The sequence below is a fragment of the Thalia democratica genome, chromosome 5 (genome assembly GCF_965202585.1).
Source record: "Thalia democratica chromosome 5, ktThaDemo2.hap1.1, whole genome shotgun sequence".
NCBI lineage: Eukaryota > Metazoa > Chordata > Thaliacea > Salpida > Salpidae > Thalia > Thalia democratica.
In genome coordinates this window covers 74,796,613-74,816,533 of record NC_139169.1, presented here as the reverse complement: position 1 = coordinate 74,816,533, position 19,921 = coordinate 74,796,613, and the positions used below count along the sequence as shown (strand labels likewise).

The window sequence follows — 19,921 nt, the reverse complement described above, 5'->3', positions numbered from 1 at the left end:
AAATACACTTTACTACAAAAGTTATTTTTTGTTTTATATATATAACGCTCATAGAGCTCGTCAGTGCTTAATTAAATAGTTCTGGAAAAAAACATGTCAAAGTCATAGAAATTAAATTGTTTTGCTTTTATTAAGTACAGGGTTGCCACTTTACCTGGAAAAACCTGGAATTTGAGAAATTTTTAAAAAAATCTGGAATTTTAACAATTTCCACACTTTCAGTTGTAAAATTTTAGTTTGACTCAAAAAATCTATCATATAAATGAAAAATTTCTGTCATCATCAAAATTTTTTTTATTGAAAAACACATTTAAAGTAGCTTTACATTATCTTTTCAATGTTTTTATTCTATTACCACAGTCTCTTACCTTAGACTTAACTTTAAACTAAAAATAGACCCAAAAATGTGTACTTTTAAAAACCTGGAAAAATTTTTGGAAAAACAAGTGGCAACCCTGTAAGTAGAGATCTATAATTTATTTCTAACAATCAAACTTATAATGTTGTTCACTTTATTGAATAAAGTATATATACATTTAAAGTTTGTTTTTGACCTAACTTATAAGTTTTATAGGCGCACTATACTAACTGAAATATATATAAATTTTGTCCATTCGAATTGAAAAAAATTACATGTTTTATTCGATCGAGATAAAAAAAAATTGAAGTCAACAAAAACTAGTGGCTAACATTGGATTTAAATAGGTTTCAGAAATTTCTAATAAATAATTAACATTTTTGACGAAATTCCAAAATCACATAAAGTTGCACTTAGTTTTTATATTTTTGTAATTAATTGCATAACAAAAGCGTTTTCTTTTTGTAAGGAAATAGTAAAAAATTACGTTAGCTTCGAATAATTACTGCCTGTGATTCAACAAATTAGTATTATTTTGTGGTAAACTTTTTATATTATTTGTATTAATAGTATGAATAATTTAATTATTAATATCACTAAAGCTTAGCAAAAACATTAAAATTTGTTAAAACAAAAGTCACACATTGACTAAAAATAGTTTTACTAGCTTATCAAGTTCTATTTATTAAATAAAAAATAGTGAAAAATAAAACTCTAACTTTTTACTAAATATGTTTTAGTAAGTTACGAAGTTAGCAGCTGTCTCGCAGTCATTTATACTAAGTCACTTGGAAGCAAAAAAAAAACAACAATTAAGAGATAGTTACTATAAAAACAATGTAAGTGAAACAGGAAAGAATATTTAAAAATCAGTTTGATTTGTATGCTTGCTGTATCAGCGAATTTTCTTAAACTTTCTTTTTCGTTTATACCCTTTTGTCTTATATCATACTAACTTTACTTAAACACATTAAAAATTAATCACAAAAAAAATTAACAGCTATATTTAAAATTAACATGAAAGTAAGTTTTTTTTTTGCTGACTCAGCAAATATGCGAATCAGACCGAACTTAAAGTATACTAGCCAAAAAAACATTAAAAACACAGATGGAAACCAGCAATAAAAAATGACAAATTGAAGCCGATCTTTAGGCATCTTTATAAATATAAAAAGATCAAAAGCTAATTAAAAAGTTAAACGTTTTTTTCCATACAGCTTAAAAGTCTCCTTCAAGCTACTTAGCTGCAAAAAAACAAGTCTTAGCTTCTATTAGAATCCTTTACTATTAAAACTATTTTAAAAAATTTAAGTGCTGTTTTTGTGCAACTTATTTAGTAAAGTAAAATTATAGGTTTTTTAGTTATTACATGTCTCTAAATATTACAAAGCGAGTACTTAGAGGTTATTTCCTGTAGTTTTAATTTCAACCTAAATAATCTAAAACAAAATTATTGTGTAAAAGAGTCAAGTCTGGTGTCTAAGGCTCAAAAATACTAGTAATCACTTTTGCACTGAGAAGGTTAAGCAAATTAGTTTAATTAGTAACGAAATTTAACATCAAAATATTTAATATCAGGTATCAATTCTCAAGCTATGTAAAAGTATGTAACCAGAAAAGATAAACGATGTTTTTAGCAGCACAATACAACCGTCAGTAGAAGAAAACAATAACATTTTTGTGATAAGTAATCGAAACTCCCTTACTATAAGATTTATAAAAGTACGGCAAAAAAAATACGATTTCGCGACGTACTTAAGATATAAAAGTGCAAAACAAATAAAATTGAGGTTTTTGATAATAAATGTTTTGAAATATGCTGTTAATAGAGTATTTAATTCAAGATTTGCTTATTTCGTCACAATTTTGCTGTAGAACAATTTTAAAATTTTCAAGACCCGCTAAAATTTATTCTAGCCAGTTCTGATCGCAAAAAAAAATTATTTTGAGTCTAGCCCGCGGGTCAAAAAGTTGGCCAAACATAACTACAACCTTATAAATTAGACAAAAATTTCATTTACAGCTAGAAAAAATTTTTATGCCATATAAAGGGATCATGCTTAAAACTGATGACACTCAAATAAGAAACTAATAATGACCTGTCCTTTTTACAAAATAGTCTCAAAAATACGGCTCGACTGCATTTGTAGTTTATAACATATTGAAATGAGGTAAAGTAATATTACAGCGATATATTTTTAACATACAAACCCAGCAGTTTTTACCAAAAGCTTTAAACTTATACCTTTTTTCTTTACCAGTGTTACCAAAATATATAACTACAAATATATTACATAAATATATACAGTTATAAAATAAAAACAAATACAACATATCATTAGATTATAACTCACAAATTTAGTATTTACAAACTGTTTAAAAATAAAGTTAGTAAAATATCAATTATTCCCTCCTCTTTTTGAAGTAAAATGGAAAGCGACTACTTTAAGTCTGTTGTGTACGAATACAAAAAAATTAAAATTTATTTATTTTGCTGTAAGTGACTACATAATAGCAGAAATATGCTACATTCATGCTTGATGAAATATTAAGAAATAATAATCTGCAAACATTTTAAAAGCATTAAAAAGCAATATAATTTAATTCTTACCTAACAATCATCCAAGAAACGCTGAAACGACAATAGAAGAATTAGTTATTGTAAATACGTTATTATATGCTTTGATTTTTAGAAAATAATTAAACAGATCTCAACTACTAAAGGAAAAATAATGAATTTATTCTTTTAAGACTTTTTTTAACAAACTAAGTTTCGGTTAAAAACCTCTTCAGTGCTTAAAAAAAAAATCTAAAAAGATATTTAACAGTCATGGAAAGTAGAATTTAAACAGTTAAATAGAAACAAATTTTTACTTGAAATTTTTACTTAAAACCAAAAAAAAATTTTTCAATATTAAGATTGAATTTATGGTTAAGTTTAAGTTCTAGTTAAGTTTTAAAAATCAATATAACAACAAAAGTAATACTAAGAAGTTATATGTAGCTTTCTTTATTCTTCTACTTACTTTTCAAATTAAACATTGCTTAAATAAAAATGTGGTTAATAGTATCAAGTGAGCTTTAAGTTGAGATGTATTTTACTGTATTTAGTTTCAATTGTGACGTAACTATTGAATATTTAAACAATTTTATATTTTTAATAGCTATGAAAGTTTGAAATTTTACTTAAATGCATTTTATAAAAACTTTTATTTTCAAAAAAATAGTAGCTACATAAATACTTTTTGACCGCATGCATAAATCTTTTGTTACGAACAACTTAAGACTTAAGTTTTAAAATGGAGTTTATTGAACTACGAGCATGAATTAAATGCTCGTGGTCGTGACGTTTATTTAAATCATCCCTTCTGTCGGCTTTGGCAATCGCCACCTTTTCTAGTATGAAATTACTGAAAATACTTTGTGGTTTTTTGGCTTTGCCAATATGATTGATTATTTCCCAACCTGTTTTATGATCAATGTTGTTATCTTTAAATTTCCAGATGTGTTTTGATATTTCTATATACTATAAGGAATATCATAAACGCAAATGACAAAACAGCAATTGAAAATACAAACTGATACTGATTATCAGGTATAGAGTCAAATCTTAAAGACTCCAACACTAATACAAACATTAAAGAAAACTTAAGTGTTTATTTTCTTACGGCATAAAAGTCTTCGTAAGCCGTGAAGTTTTTAAACTTAAAAAAGGTCTTTAGCTTCTTTTAAAATCCCTTCCTCTTAACACTTATCAATGTGAAATTTCAGAAAAAAATAATTTTGATTTAACAGATATATGACAACACTATGAAAACGATTTAGTTGCTGACTTTGTACAAATCATTTGGTTTCTTTGCAAACAATATAGATTCTTTGATTTATGATATATCCCTGAAAATTTCAATGAGATTACTTCTAGGTTATTTCCCGTAGTTTAAGTAATTAAAATTTTGTAATGATATAAAACTAAATTTACAAAGCTAAAGTTAATTAATTAAAATTAATTATAATTTAAACCAGAAATTATTTTATTTGGAAAAGAGTCAAGTTTTGGTCTAAGGAGTAAATGTGCAAGTAGTCACTTATGCATGGATAAGTATTCTATGGAGATAAAGCAAGTGAGTTACATTAGATAATATTTAACCTGACTCTTTTTTTTTTATGGTAAAAAAACATCAGTCTCAAACTCTACCCCTTGCAACGATAAACGTTTTCTGGGGAAGACTCTTGAACAGTTTTCAGTAAAATATTTAAAAAAATATATCACACCTAAATTTTTTACTTTATATAAAAAGTAAAGTTTTCTTTTTTATACATTTGTGGACCACTGGGTTGTCATAAAATTATCAAAGCTATTACAAGGACCCCTATAAATTATACAGGGTTGTCAAAAAACCTGCAACAACCTGGAATTTGACGATTAAAGCTGAAAAAACCTTGAATTTTTTACAATATTCAGTAGTAAAATGTTCAGTAGTAAAATTTTAATTTGGCTCAAGAAATCTAGCAAATAGATAAAAAATTATTCTCATCATCAATTTTTTTGATTGAAAAACACATTTAAAGTAGCTTTGCAGTATCTTTACAATGTTATAATATTGTTTAACGTAGGTTGTTACCTTGAATTGACTTTAAATTAAAAATAGACCGTGAAGTTAATACTTTTAAAAACCTGGAGAAAATTTTGAAAACCTAAAGAAAATTTAGCAAAAAAATTTAGCAACCCTAATTATATCTGAATTATATCTAGAAGGAAATTTAGAAGGAAATGGTTGTGTCACATTTGAAAACACTCTTTTTGGTTAAAAACCCATAAAAAATAAATAATTTAAAAAGTAAGATAAAGAAACTCGAATCTAAAACTAGCTTCTTTAGATTCAAATGTGAAATTTGAAACACAAAACCAAGTATCATTAACAAGCAACATCATATTTGTCTTTTGTGGCATCCAAAATTTTATTAGAAAAGTAGCCAGTAGTAGAAAAGTATTTAAAAGCTTGAATTATATACTAATAGATACTTAGTATTTGCCTAGCATTATGTTGCTTCAATATCTAGTTAAAAATATATACTTAGCCATAACATAAATATATTTAATTTTAATGTCTTTTTAACCATATCTATGCTTCTATAGTTAGCTGCATATTTGCATTCTTATATTTATATTGTTTTATCTTATATGTCAAACCTTCATCTAACATTAAATTCTTTTAATACTTTGTGTATTCTAATAAGTTGTCTCAATATGGTTACAAAATAGTGATTTTTTTTAGGAATTATTAGAAACTTGAGTAAATTTTTTTTTAAACAATGAGTTTTTGACAACTCTTACTTATATACAAATATATCAGGGTGGCCATTAGGGTGTATCTATAGCCCCTCAAAAATGAAACTTTTAGAAGTTTGCCTAGTACATTTGTTTGATGTTAGGAAATCACATAAACAGACAGCACAAAAAAAAAATAGCTTTCTAGCTTTAAGCCTGCTGAAGCAAGTTACTTTTTAAAATTTTCCTTTATATTGTATACTTAAAAATGAGAGAAAATACTATTTCACTAAAAACTTATTTTCTCCTACGTTTTTTGAAATAATTACCTGAAACGGTTAGGAAATAAATCTTGTCATATAATAAAACTTCTGTATAAACAAAGTTAAAAAAAAAAACTATTTTTGTTTTGCTTTTCTTGCATAGAAATTTTATTTCAAAATAAAACATAACTTAATATCAATTATTTAAAAAATATTAACATTTTTCGTTTATATTAAGGCCATAGGGGGGGTCCACTTTGTTTTTTACAACTTGATCTTATTTTGTAGAATTTAATCTGAGCTATCAGACACTTTTAACCGCTTAAAAAAATTCAAAATAACTTTTGAGATATAAGCGATCAAAGAAAGGGCGCTCAGTAGGTTCCTTATGAAAGGCAAAAACTAAAAATGCGAAAAAAGACTATTTTACTAAAAATCTATCTCCTCCTTCATTTTTTGAGTAATCTTTCTCAAATTTTTACAGAATGTGTATCATTAAACTTTCGAGATCTATTGTAGGATTTTTTTTAATTTTGAGTAAAAAAAAAATTATTGTCAAAAAACTACCCTTTTTTTTAGTTTTTTGTGGATAAAATTTTTATTTTTCAAAATTTCAAAAATTTCAACATTAAAATTCTTCAAAATATTAAAAGGAACATTTCCTGAAAATTTGAAGTCTCTAGGTCAAAAAATGAAGGAGGAGATAGGTTTTTAGTGAATTTTTAAATTTCCAAGAAAATTGACCCCAAAAAATTTGCGGTCCATACGTTTGTATCGGAAACTTTTTACAAAAAAAAAAATATCTCAAAAGTTAAATTATATTTTTGAATTCTATAAAAACAGGCTTGTAGTTTGTATTTAAAGCTTTCATATAAAATCCAAAGTTATTTTTTGTAAAAAAAAAAGTCGGACCCCCCCTATGGCCTTAACACTACCAAGTTTGTTTCATTTAAGATGGCATTAGCTTAACTCTATTTCTTTTGTAACTTTTCATTGATTAAATATCAAAATTTTGAAAGTACTCAATATAAAAGGCTTCCACATTCTACTATTTTTGTGTTGACTGCCTCAAGCAACTAATTATTCTTATCAATGAGACCATTATCAAAAAAATCTCCTGACACTTTTGACCAAACTCTTAGATACTGGTATACAACTTTCCAGGGGCATAAGAAATATAGTTGTAAACTAAAGCATATTAGCAAATATTTGGGTTTTTTTATGCAGCTGCTGCTTTGAAAAAATGTACCTAGATAGGTGCCTGCAATTTATCAGAGTACTGCTTACTTTTTAACCATTTAAATTAGTACAAAAACTTTATATAATTTACTCAGTCAACAAAAACATTGGCTAAAGTCTGCAGAGCAGAAGCCTGGACTCTCGTATGCCATGAGACAAACCTCAAGTTTTACAAAAGAGTTGATCATACCAACTTGATCATCAGGCTTCTGCTCTGCAGACTTTTGCCAATGTTTTTGTTGGTAGTATATAATATGAGCGTACCAGATGTCTTCCCTAGTGGACAATGTATTGAACGTTGCACGGCAAAAGACAATGCTGACAACACTGATCATTACCAGCAAATGCTTGCATGTATAAACCAATTGTAGATTGAAGACTACAAGTTCTTCAGTTGAGGCTGACTGATGGGTCCTAATCAGGACAAAACCAGTCTCAGTCTACCAAGGGCTTGTGGTCTGATGACCAAATTGGTATGTACAACCCTTTCGCTATAACTTACACAGATTATTAATTACAGACTATCATTGTCAATAGATAAATAAATTTGAGTTATTTTCAATATTATTTCTAGAGTCATCTAGCATAGGCTATGAATCATATGCAACTAATGTGAAAATAATTGGAGTGAAGCCAGAAGCTGAAATATTCCACAGTTTTTGAGAATTGCAGCCAACATTTCAGTAGGCAAAAAACATGGAAAGCTGTAAATGAGTTAGTTTTTATAAAAATAAACTGTCAAGTATTTGTAAAACTTTTTTTTAACTATTTTGTATTTTACTTGGGTCAACTATAGATAAGCAATAAAAGAAGTTAGTGATTCATATACCCCAATGCTAATTTGGCATTTACAATTTCAACTTTATACTTTTTGTACCAATAGCTGTACTAATTAATTTAATCTTTTCTATACAAGTTTAAAGTTTCAGGTAATTGATGCTGTTTAATTTTAGTAGTTTAGGTACTTCAAGTTTTAAGATTATCACCTTGTAAAATGAGAATTTACACTTTTTTGTTAGATCAAAACTTCAAACCTTAACCTTTTTATTATTACTAATACTTGAATTCGGTTATATTTTCTTGGAATAATAATAAGTATTTGTCTTAAAGTAAAAAAAAATACTAATAAAAAAACTAAAATATGTAACTAGTGGTTTAGAAAACGTTATTAAAGACATAAATTAAATAACAGTTTGGCCTCATTTCCTGATTATTCTTCAGGGAAAAACTTAATGAGTATAAATTTTATTGATATTTCAAAAAAATTATTTTTTTGATTTTAATAAAGAATACTAAATTCTGTATTATTATTCTCTATATTATATAATTTTTATCTACTATTTTTATTAACTTTATTAGATCTGTTCTGCAGCCTGTATGTTGCCTCATACACTATAAAAAAATTCCATATGCCTTGCTTTGGAAAACAATTCATCTTCATTTGAATATAACTACTTATATATAACTTTACAAGTAGTTCAAAGATTAATATTTTTTTTTTTAAGCTTTATTAATAATCCAAATTTTTTTTTACATAAATGCTTGGACCCTTCCATGGTCTTAAAAATATTATACTGTATTAAACATAATTAGTTCATAATCTTAGCTTTCTTAAGAGGGTCATAATTTATTTATACCCTAATTGACTCAGTTATTAAAATACTAAATCTGCCTACTGTTAAATTGCTATTAAGCTATACTAAAGCTTCATGGTTTTTGTCTCAAAATTGGTTTATTTAAGACAAAATTGCAGAAAAAATCACGCTAACTTGTTAAAAGTATTTAAAATGGCTTTGATTTGTTTAAATTTATTTGTAAAACTGAAACAAATTTGTATTGTTTTTTACTATCAATCTATTTTTTATTATTTTCGAACTAAATTTTTATGAGAATAAGGTATTTCTTTCTATGTAACTAACTTTTTTTGCTAATGTTATAATTTTAATTATTCAAGCCTAATTAACAGTTTTTTATAGCTTTTGAGTCTTGATAAAAATAAAAATCATAAACTCCTTATAGTTTAATTTAACTCTGGCTTTTTTTTTGTCTCAGAGAATGGATATAAAACAGAATACCAAATAGTGCTATTTCTATAGCCGAGTTACAATATATCTGAAAGTCCTACTAGTTTCTTATAAGATTACCACAAATGATTTAAGTTTATAAGTAGTTTCTATAAATGTTTAAAAAAATGTTGTCCATTTGTATGTTTTGGTTGGTTTATTACGTCAAAAGCTAAATACATTTTGCTAAAAAAGTATGTTTTTAACTTTTAATCAAACTAAATCAAGGCCATAGGGGGTCCCAACAAATAAAAAAAAATTGTTGGCTTTTATTTAAAAGTTTAAAGTACAAACTACAAGCCAATTTTTATAATCAAAAATATCAGTTTTGAGATAATTTTTTTTTTAAGTTTCCTAAACAACTTTATGGACCGCAAATATTTTGAGGTCAATTTTCTTGGATGTTTAATAGTCACTAAAAATCTATATCCTCCATTTCTTCAGCAATCTTATTCATAAATTTAGGAAATGTTCCTTACATTATTAGAAAAATCATTACTTATGTATTTTAATATATTTAAAAAAATTAAAATTTTGTCACAATAATTAAAAAAAAAGTCTTTAAAAAAAGGTATTTTAACTCAAATCTAAAGTAATGCTTTTTTGTTATTGTATAAAGGTTAGACTGTGAAAGTTTGAAGAAGATCGCTTGAAACTTTAGGAGATAGATTTTAAACAAAATAGTCATTTTTTGCTGTTTTAGTTTTCCCTTCCCATAAGGCACCTATTGTGCGGCCCAACGTTAACCGGTCATATCTCATAAACTAATTTTAGTTTTTTGAAATGGTAAAAAGAAACTTAAATCTTAGTTAAAACTCTATAATATAAGATCAAAATGTAAAAAACATGGCTAACTCCCCTATGGCCTTTATACTGTTTAGTAACATAAAATTCACATTAGAAACCCTTCTATTAAATATTTATGCACAAAATTGTCTAAAGAAGATTTTTGAAAATTAAAAACGATCTCTAAATTTTTAAAGATAATCAATGTTTTAAAATAGGAAGTAAATCAATTCACACGACTTTTAAGACTAGCATGTTTTACAAAAAAGTACATGTACAATTAAAAATAAAATATACAAATCATTTTAATCTAAAGTTTTCTAATTTACCAAATAGTAAAAAAGCTAAACTGATATTATATACATTAAGCATTGAAAAAGAAATATTTATACTTTTTAAAATCCTTATTATTTCACAGCCTAACAAATAGCACTGTATAAAAGAATTTAGGATAAAAATACAAAAAGTTAAAAAACATCTTGTAGTAACATTACCAAGAATTTCCTACTAAACTAAATCACAAAATTGCCTAATAAGTAAATAAAAACCTTAAACTGTTACAACTCATTTCATACATTGTAATATACAACAAAGCTGTGTAAACAGTCACTGGTAAAATTGCAGTTGGAAAAACATCTATTAAAGTTTATATTTACTTTCATCCACGCTTTGCAGGAGGGTGGCAAAGTGCTTCTTCCTGATGCTCATCATGTCCGGATCGATGTGCAGCTTGTCAGGAATGTCAGGGTGTTCTTCCAGCAGCTGAAGCGCAAACTCAATGCAGAACAACCCGCAGCTGGTGCCGTCCTTCTGCAGGTCGTGCTCAATGCACTTCACCGACCAATCAAAGTTCCAACCAGTAGGTTTAGGGTCGCAAGAGTGCACATCTCTGGACTTTTTTCCAGCGTAAATGATTGGCTTATTTTCCTGACCTTTTCCTTTGTCATCTTCTTGTTTTTTGTCATTGATCTCAGTGAACCACTGAAGCAGATTCCTACCAAGGGTTTCCTGGCGCTCTCCGTTTTTACCATGCATGGGGTCAATAATATAGATTGTCCTCGTCGCCTTGCAAAGCATGAACAATATCCAGTGCTTCACTTTTGGGCCCAAACTGAGGTTGTACACACCCATCGCCCGGTCCTCTTCAAACTTTGGGATGCCTTCCCTGGTCGTACTAATCAACTCAATTGTGGATGTCTCAATGTAGCGCACAAGAGTGTCCTTGCACTTCAATTTTATTATCAAGTCCAACACGTTGCCTATGAGCTCATTGTCTTCAATGGCCAGACTCATTAAGTCCTTGCCATTGAACGTGTAAGCCGTGTCTTTTGCTGCTCTGCATTGGATCATAACCTCCCGCGCAAAGAGCCTGTCTCGGTTTTGGTTGAAGAGTTTGTTCCACTTTAATTTGAGAATGTCTGGGAGGTGCTGGTTGTATTGGATGCATTCCAGCAGCTTTTGAATGTTATTGTTTTTTTTATTCTGCACTGTAAATTCCAATTCTTCATCCTCGTCTGTGGAGATTTCCCAGGAGCTTTCGGATTCTTCATATACATCTGAGTCAATGGAGAGTTCATCTGCTTCATGCTGAACGCTTTCAGAGTGGGCTTCATCATGCTTGTTTTCAGCAACTTCAGCTTGGTTGGCTTCCTTGTTGGCTAAATCCTGTTCACCTTTTTCTTCAGAATTGTTGATTGGTTTGATAGTCATTGTTATAAAATTACTCTAACTATTGGTCTGAAGATCTGTAATTTTAAATATGTTTATGTATCAGTTTAAGAGCCCTTACTTCGTTATTAGTCGTGATTAAATTAAAATTGTTTGACCATTTGATTTAGGTTCTATTCATGTTCATGAAAAATTTTGCTAATTTTGCTAAAAATGAAACTATTTGGTTGTAATATTCAGGGTTAGTGCGCGTCAGGCTAAGTCAGGCTAAATCAGTTTTTTTGAAAAAGTTGAAAAACGTCAGGCTAAATCAGTTTTTTTACTTAAAAATTTGAGAATCTCAGTTTTTCTCAGTTCAAATGCTTGAAAATTTTTGATTAAAATAGATTGAGAAATTTTTTTAAGATCAAATTGAGATGTGAATTTATTTCTAAATGAAGATTTAGTTATTTAAGACAAAATCAGTCAGTTTTTGTAAAAATAAATGCTTAAAACATTTTGTTGAATATCTAAAAATTTTTAAGAGTATTATTATTTTGTTTTGAGCAGGTTATATACGTCATAATTATGAAAGTTTTTTAAAAAACTACAGTTTAAACATTACACTTAAGTTCAATAACCTGGCTGTTTGTTTGAAATTTTATACTCTTGTAAGCCTTTCAATTTTAATGAAACATGACAATGTACGTCGTTTTAATATAAATCTTCTAGTTATGTTTTTACTTAGTGCTTAATTAAATTAAACAATGTGTTTAGTAATATATATTAAACTTTTACATTAGTAATATATTAGATATAACACTTATTTTAAAACTTATCACTGAATTTGTTATGTTAAGGGCAAAGGGGGGAGGGGAGTCAATCACCTTTTTCACAATTTAGTCTTATTTAATTGAGTTGTAACTAAGCTATGAGTTGCTTTTTGCAAATTTTTAAAACTCCAAATGTTTTTGAGATAAAGCTGATTGAAGTTGTAGACTACAATAGTACTAATTAAGACTCCCCAATACCTAAAATGAATTCTAAAGGGGATTTTCCTCACTTTGAAAAAATGTCAGGCTAAATTGGTGTCAGTCAGGTTAAATGAAAAAAAATTCGCGCACAAACCCTGAATATTGTAGTGTACTGCAAGTATAAAAATAAATAATCATAGTTTTTAATTTATACCTCAGCAAGCAACATAACATGACATCATAGGGGATTAGAACAATACAGTCTACAACAGGGTTTCCCAAAGTGGGCCAAGTGGCCCCCTTGGGGACCATGAGGTTATAACTTGAAACTTATACGATATATTTTGAAGTTGATAGTGAAGAACTAATTAAAAGGTCTTAAGCGTTTTTAATAACACTTTAATGAGAAATCTTGTTAGAGGGGACCATAGCTTTTTTGATTTTTTAAGGGGGTATTTTGAAAAAAGTTTGAAAAGCCTGGTTTACAACTACACATCATCTGTTGCAGTTTTTTTTTTAATTTAAAATATACAATTTGTGCACAGATTGCTATAGCATTTAAATCGGATGATTTCAGTTTGACAAAATTCATGAGGTATTTTTGCTTCACCCCAACCTTATAATGACTTTGAACAACACCCTTGCTATCAAGAGTTTATAACATGATTAAAACTTGCATTAACTTTTTAGAAATAATAGTTCAAAATACTTACAGAATTTTTTAAGCTTAATAGACTGGAAACTAAATTTAAATAACTAAAACTCATTCAAGACCATAGAAAGTTGTCTAGACATATAGAAAACCTCTTAAACAAAATATATTTTAGTCAGTGGCATCAAGTTATACAAATACTTAGAGTAAAAATAAAACTTTGGGTCATAATGTAGGAAAAATATATTTTACTTGTCTTTTACTTATGATGGTAATGATTTGTTTATTTTTTAATCTAACTTACCACTTATTAAGTACCTTTTGTCAAAGTACAGTTTCATTTCACAAATATTTCTAATTAATTTCAATTGATATATAATAAAATAGGATTACTTAATACTTTGATAAAACAAAACAAATTATATAATGCTGTTTTATCAAAGTTGCCAATCTTAAGATAAAATCCAGTCAGATTAAGTTTTTTAAGGAGTAAGTGCTAGTAAAAAAATAATTTACTCTTGACCAAGCTTAAAATAAGAAAAAAAACTTAAGGAAAAATATATACAAGGGTAACAACAATTAAAAAGTTACATGAGTTAAAAAAATATCAATTAGTTTTAGGTTGTTAAACGACCTGAAAAATTTCAAACAAGTACAAGTTGACCTGTGATTTCTTAAGTTATATCAAAAATTCCTGTTTTTTTTGTAAAACATTTTGCACAACAGCATTTTAGTAGTTACATTTTTTGAATTTCCAAAAGCTATAACAATTTTTCTAAATATAATTATTAAACATTTGAAAGAAGTTTTTAATTTGCTTAAGATTTAGTCCATTTATGGGTTGCCACTCTTTGAAGCAAATAAGCCGGCTTGAGTGACCGAAAACTAGCCTAAGTTGACCTGGCTTTTTTGGAATTTGAAAAATGTGATCCAAAATAAAAGTTACAGTAAAGTATATAAAGTCAATAAAACAGCCTGAAACTTGGCAAAGATATCCAAGATAGCCTGAGTCAGCCAAATTTTACAAAAACAAAATAAAACTAGCCTGTGTCAGCATAATTTTTCAAAATAAAATCAAATTACCCTGAGTCAGCATAATTTTTTAAAATCAAATGAGTCTGAGGCAGCATAATTTTTCAAAAACGAAATCAAATTAGTCTTAGTCAGCATAATTTTTCAAAAACGAAATCAAATTAGCCTTAATTAGCATAATTTTTCAAAAACAAAATCAAGTTAGCTTGAGTCAGCATAATTTTTCAATAATTAAGGCCATAGGGGGGTCCAACATTTTTTTTTTTTACAAAAATTAACTTAGGCTTTTATATGAAAGCTTTAAATACAAACTACAAGCATGTTTTTAAAGAGTTCTAAAATATAATTAAACTTTTGAGATATTTTACTTTTTGTAAAAAGTTTCCAATACAAACATATGGACCGCAAACTTTTTGGGGTCAATTTTCTTGGAAACTTAAAAATTTACTAATATCTATCTTCTCCTTCATTTTTCAAGCAATCATCTTTAAATTTTCAGGAAAGGTTTCTTATATTAAAAGGAAAAAGTGTTACTTTAGAATTATTCAATATAAAAAAATAAAAATTTTATCACAAGAATTATAAAAAAAAATTGTTTTTTTTTTCAAAAAATAAAAACTTTTACATAATTTTTTTTAAATTCCTAAGCAACGTTTTTTTGTTATTATAGAAAGATTAGACTGTGAAAGTTTGAAGAAGATTGCTTGAAAAATGTAGGAGGAGATAGATTTTAAATAAAATAATCTTTTTTTTTCCATAGGAAATCTATTTTGCGGCACGACTTTGACTAGTCATATCTCATAAAATAATTTGAATTTTTAAACGATAAAAAGCATCTTTAAAATAAAATCAACATGTAAAAAACATGGCTTACCCCCTCCCTATGGCCTTAACTTAGTGCTAACTATACATTACTATTTACTTTACTATAAACCAGGTACTAACTCCATTGATTTACTTTATACTCTGGTATACTTTCTATGTTTAATCTGGCCACTCGGACTTTTTGCTTCAAAGAGTGGCAACTCTGAATAAATGTAGAAATAGAATAATATCTTACAATACTGTTGCTCGAGTATTTTTTTTTCTGATGTGGTATTGTGATTTATTATATATATTTGTTCATGGTTGCTATTTTTTAAGTCAAGAAAAGCTAGCATAAGTGACCAAAAAATTAGCCTGAGATTTGAAAATTTTTAAACTAGCTCTAATTATTTGAGTAGCTTAAGTGAGTACAACCCTATATACTGTTATCTAAATATTTTAAGGTATTTTAATAAGTTTTCTTTTTATAAGTATAAAGGACAAAACTTGAATTTGGTATTTAAAAATCATGTCTTTCAGTATAAATTTATACTATTTTGACATCAATTTCCTTTAACATTCTTAATAGAAAGTTTTTAAATTGAGTAAATAACTGTTATATAAAATAATAGCATACCATATACTAAATCTTAAAATAATTTTTTTTTTTTTTTTTATACAGACTTTCTATTGTCATTGTTTTATTATTTCTATATAATTAAAAAAAAAAAATTTGTACAATTCTAAGGTCACAAACACAGATCAAAACTGACCTGAATTTTTCATAAAACTTAATAATAGCCTGAGATGGTTTGAGTCAGCCTGAGTGTTTTCAAAATTCCCAAACAAGCCTGAGTCACCTTTTAATGGTAAACATTTAAAAAAATTCTCTTTTCCATTTGTTTTTTTCTAAAACTGAGATTTTCTACAGTTATCTATATTTTACTAGTGCAGAGGGAACATGCCAAAAATGTGCATACAAATCATAACACTTTGTTGGGAAAATATTCAGCCTGAGTGACCAAAACTAGACTAAAAAAACAAATTTTAAGGGAAATTATAAAAAAAAAGTAAGAGCAAATAACTGAAATAATAACTGTAAGGGCATAGGGGGATGGGAAGGGTTAGGACATTTTTTACAAATTTCAATAGCTGTTATATGAGCAAAATTATTAGTAAACTTTTTATAAATTAAATGTAACTTTTTATAGAACAAAAAATATAACAAACTTATGTGATATATCACTTTTCACTAAAAGTTTTGGATACAATGTGTACCTTTTTCATCTTCAGTTTTCTTGATTCTATAAATTCACCAAAAATCTATCTTATACTTTTTTATTGCTGGGCTAGATACCTTAAACTTTCAGGAAAGATTCTTTATATAATTTAAAATAATTGAGAAGTTTAAATTTTTTCAGTATTATAAAATCATAAATCAATTATTTTTCATACTATTTTTATTAACTAATATTAAAAAAAAAAAATTTTATCAACTGAAAATTATTCCAAAAGTATATACTAACTTAAATATAAAGCATCTTCCATCATAATTTTAACCACCTAAGTGTTAAAATTTAAATTGTAGCTTTTTAAGCATGAGTTGAACATTTTGGTTTTTTATTATTAGGGCTGGTATATAAAACCAGAGACTAAAAAGTTTTCTAATGAAAAAAATTGTTTTCTAAAGCTTTTATAATCAATCGAAAATAGAAACTAATTTTTTTTGTTGTTTATCCAAAATTTAAAAAATTTTAGGTCTTTTTTGAAATAGCTGTATAATTTTAATAATATTTTATTTAATAGACTGTCATTGTGCTTCATTTTTGTATCTTGTAAAACAATAAAAGTATTATTATGAGCTTTTCATTTATTTTTTTTTAAATAAAACTATAATTAAAAAAACAAAACAATCTTTTTTTTATAGTTATTTTATGTTTTATTTGTTAAATTATAAATGATTAAATGTATACTTTTGAAAGATTAGTTGCACTGTTTTTCAAACATTCAGTGTACAAAATTATTTTTGTATCAAAATTAAAGCCAGTTTGGAAAAAAATATTCTGTTTATAAACTTTTTGCACAATTGTTTTTCCTTATAAACTTCTAAATATATATTTTACAGTTAGTCATATAAAGTTGTTTTGAGTAAGTTCAACTTCGTATAAAAATATCTAAATTAAGTTACACATGCAGATTCCAACATTTTTCTTGCAACTTATTTCTGTCAAATAGTTTCTAGTTTGTTTTATGTCGCAAAATTTTATTATGTTTCTTTTTATCCTTTTCATGTTATTGATTATCTAAACTTTTAAATCAAAAATAACTAAAACAACAATTTGAATTTTTGCTGTCATGGTCAAAAATATCCTTATTATTTTTTTAATTACAACAAACTAAAACCTGATTTATTTGATTAATAAAACTGTAACTTGATAAGTTGTTCTACCAAATAAACAACTACTTCATTTATTTTAATTCATTTATTACAAGAGCTTTTGTATAGTAACAAACTTTAAAACTCATGAACCACAAGATGATTAAAGTATAAAAAAAACTGGGATTTGTAAAATATTATTTTAGCTAAGAGTATTGTAACAATTATTGTACTTATAAGATGAATAAAAATGTGCGAGCTGATATAAATAAATTTATTGTTCTTATAATTGACCAAAACTCTTTTTAAAAAAACCTATTCGTAGGAAAAAAGAGAGACTTAATTAAATTTCAAGTTATATCTAAATATTTATAAGATAAAATAATGTATGTATATATTGCTGTTGGATAAATCTAATTCATAACTTCTCATTGTTCTCTAAATTAAATAATTAAATTTATTTTTAAAACATAAATCGAATTTAAAAGCATTGTGTTATGTGCAAATAGTTACTATTTAGTAAGTGTTGTAGATAAAAACAGTTTTTATTTGAATTTGAATTAAGTAGAAGTACCTATTTGATGTTTGTTGTTATCAAAAAAAGCTAACTTTTTTTTCTAATACTTAAAATCTAAACATTTTTACTGTACCATTTATTACATTCAAACATAAAAAGACTTATTTAGTAGAGTTAAGTAGTATTTATGTACAACTATGGTGTTAAATAAAATATTTTCTACTAAATACGGTTCAATTTTGAAGTAGTTAAGTTAAATTTTAATATAGTTTGTTGTATCATGCTAATAAGAAAGTCTTGAAGTAGTTCAATAAATAAAATCTAACTTTTATCCATGTAAAGTTGCACATACAGTTTATACAAAAATGTTAACAAGAGTAAGATTAAATGATATATATAAATTTAAATGTAGCCATAGCAGGGCAGTAACTTTTAAATATGTTGTTTACTTTTGATCACATTTAAATTTTGTAGAGTTTGTAAAATGGGAGATAAATTTCAAAAGAAAAAACATCAGCTTTATAAACAAAATCACTTGGAACAAAAGTGAAAGTTATAGATTAAGGCCATAGGGGGGGGTAGACCATGTTTTTTACAAGTTGATCTTATTTTATAGAGTTTTTACTAAGCTTCAAGATGCTTTTTACCGTTTTTAAAAATTCGAATTAGTTTTTGAGATATGACCGGCCAAAGTCGGGCCGCATAACAGGTTCCTTATGGGGAAGGAAAACTAAAACGGCGAAAAAAGACTAATGCATTCAAAATCTATCTCCTCCTTCATTTTTTAAGCAATCTTCTTCAAACTTTCACAGTCTATTCTTTATACAATAACAAAAAAACGTTATTTGTGACTTTAAAAAATTTCAAGTAAAAATACCTTTTTTTTGTAATTTTATGACAAAAATTAAAAAAAAAAGTGAATTTTCATCAAAAAAAATTTTTTTTTACAAAAAAAAAGTATTTTTACTTGAAATTTTTTAAAGTCACAAATAACGTTTTTTTGTTATTGTATAAAGAATAGACTGTGAAAGTTTGAAGAAGATTGCTTAAAAAATGAAGGAGGAGATAGATTTTGAATGCATTAGTCTTTTTTCGCCGTTTTAGTTTTCCTTCCCCATAAGGAACCTGTTATGCGGCCCGACTTTGGCCGGTCATATTTCAAAAACTAATTCGAATTTTTAAAAACGGTAAAAAGCATCTTGAAGCTTAGTAAAAACTCTATAAAATAAGATCAACTTGTAAAAAACATGGTCTACCCCCCCCTATGGCCTTAAAAGCAACATTGAGACAAAATTTTCTTAGATAAAAGTTTCGATTAAACAATTATAAACGTACTAATTTTAAACTTTATCAAGTATTTTTTACAGGTTATAAAAGAAGCAATAACTTGAATGTCAAATTGAGATCGAATGACGTGTTTCTATTTCGCGCCAAATGTTACAGCAAGTTGTTCTGAGCAGTGGTAAGGCCCATCTAAATTTCCACTAATTAAATTGAAGCCCACAGTAGCTACACTACATCAAATAAAATGTAGGATTTTTTGAAAATATACACCCACGTATTTTGCTTCAACTATAACTATCTTGGCATCTTGTAATGTTTTATGTTACTTAAAGTTCAAAGCAATAAAAGTGTTTGTCTTTTGAGTAAGAGGTTTTTAATTATGTAAATTAAAGTTTCATATAAATGTTGACTTTTTCAAATATTATCTACTAAAAACTTCTTTATTACCCACATTTAATATGACAGAGCTATAAATTTGTCACTTCGACGTCACTCTCGAAATCAAACAAAGAATTGCTATTTTGCGCCAAATGTTGCTGCAAAACGTCTTTAGACTTGAGAAAGAGCTTTTCAAACTTCCACAATTCAAACGGAGCACGCAGTAGCTATATTACAGTTAACAAGGGCTCTGAAATATTTAAAAATTTGCACTTTCA

General features: G+C 26.8%; 1 long non-coding RNA gene across 1 annotated transcript; it reads left to right on the top strand.

Moving 5' to 3' along the window:
* The first annotated feature begins 4,340 nt into the window (after nucleotides 1–4,340).
* LOC145837177 (uncharacterized) lies at nucleotides 4,341–19,921 on the top strand. Its single transcript, XR_014369926.1, has 4 exons — nucleotides 4,341–4,479; nucleotides 7,704–7,843; nucleotides 19,349–19,511; nucleotides 19,731–19,921. It is a non-coding gene; the product is annotated as an uncharacterized LOC145837177 (long non-coding RNA).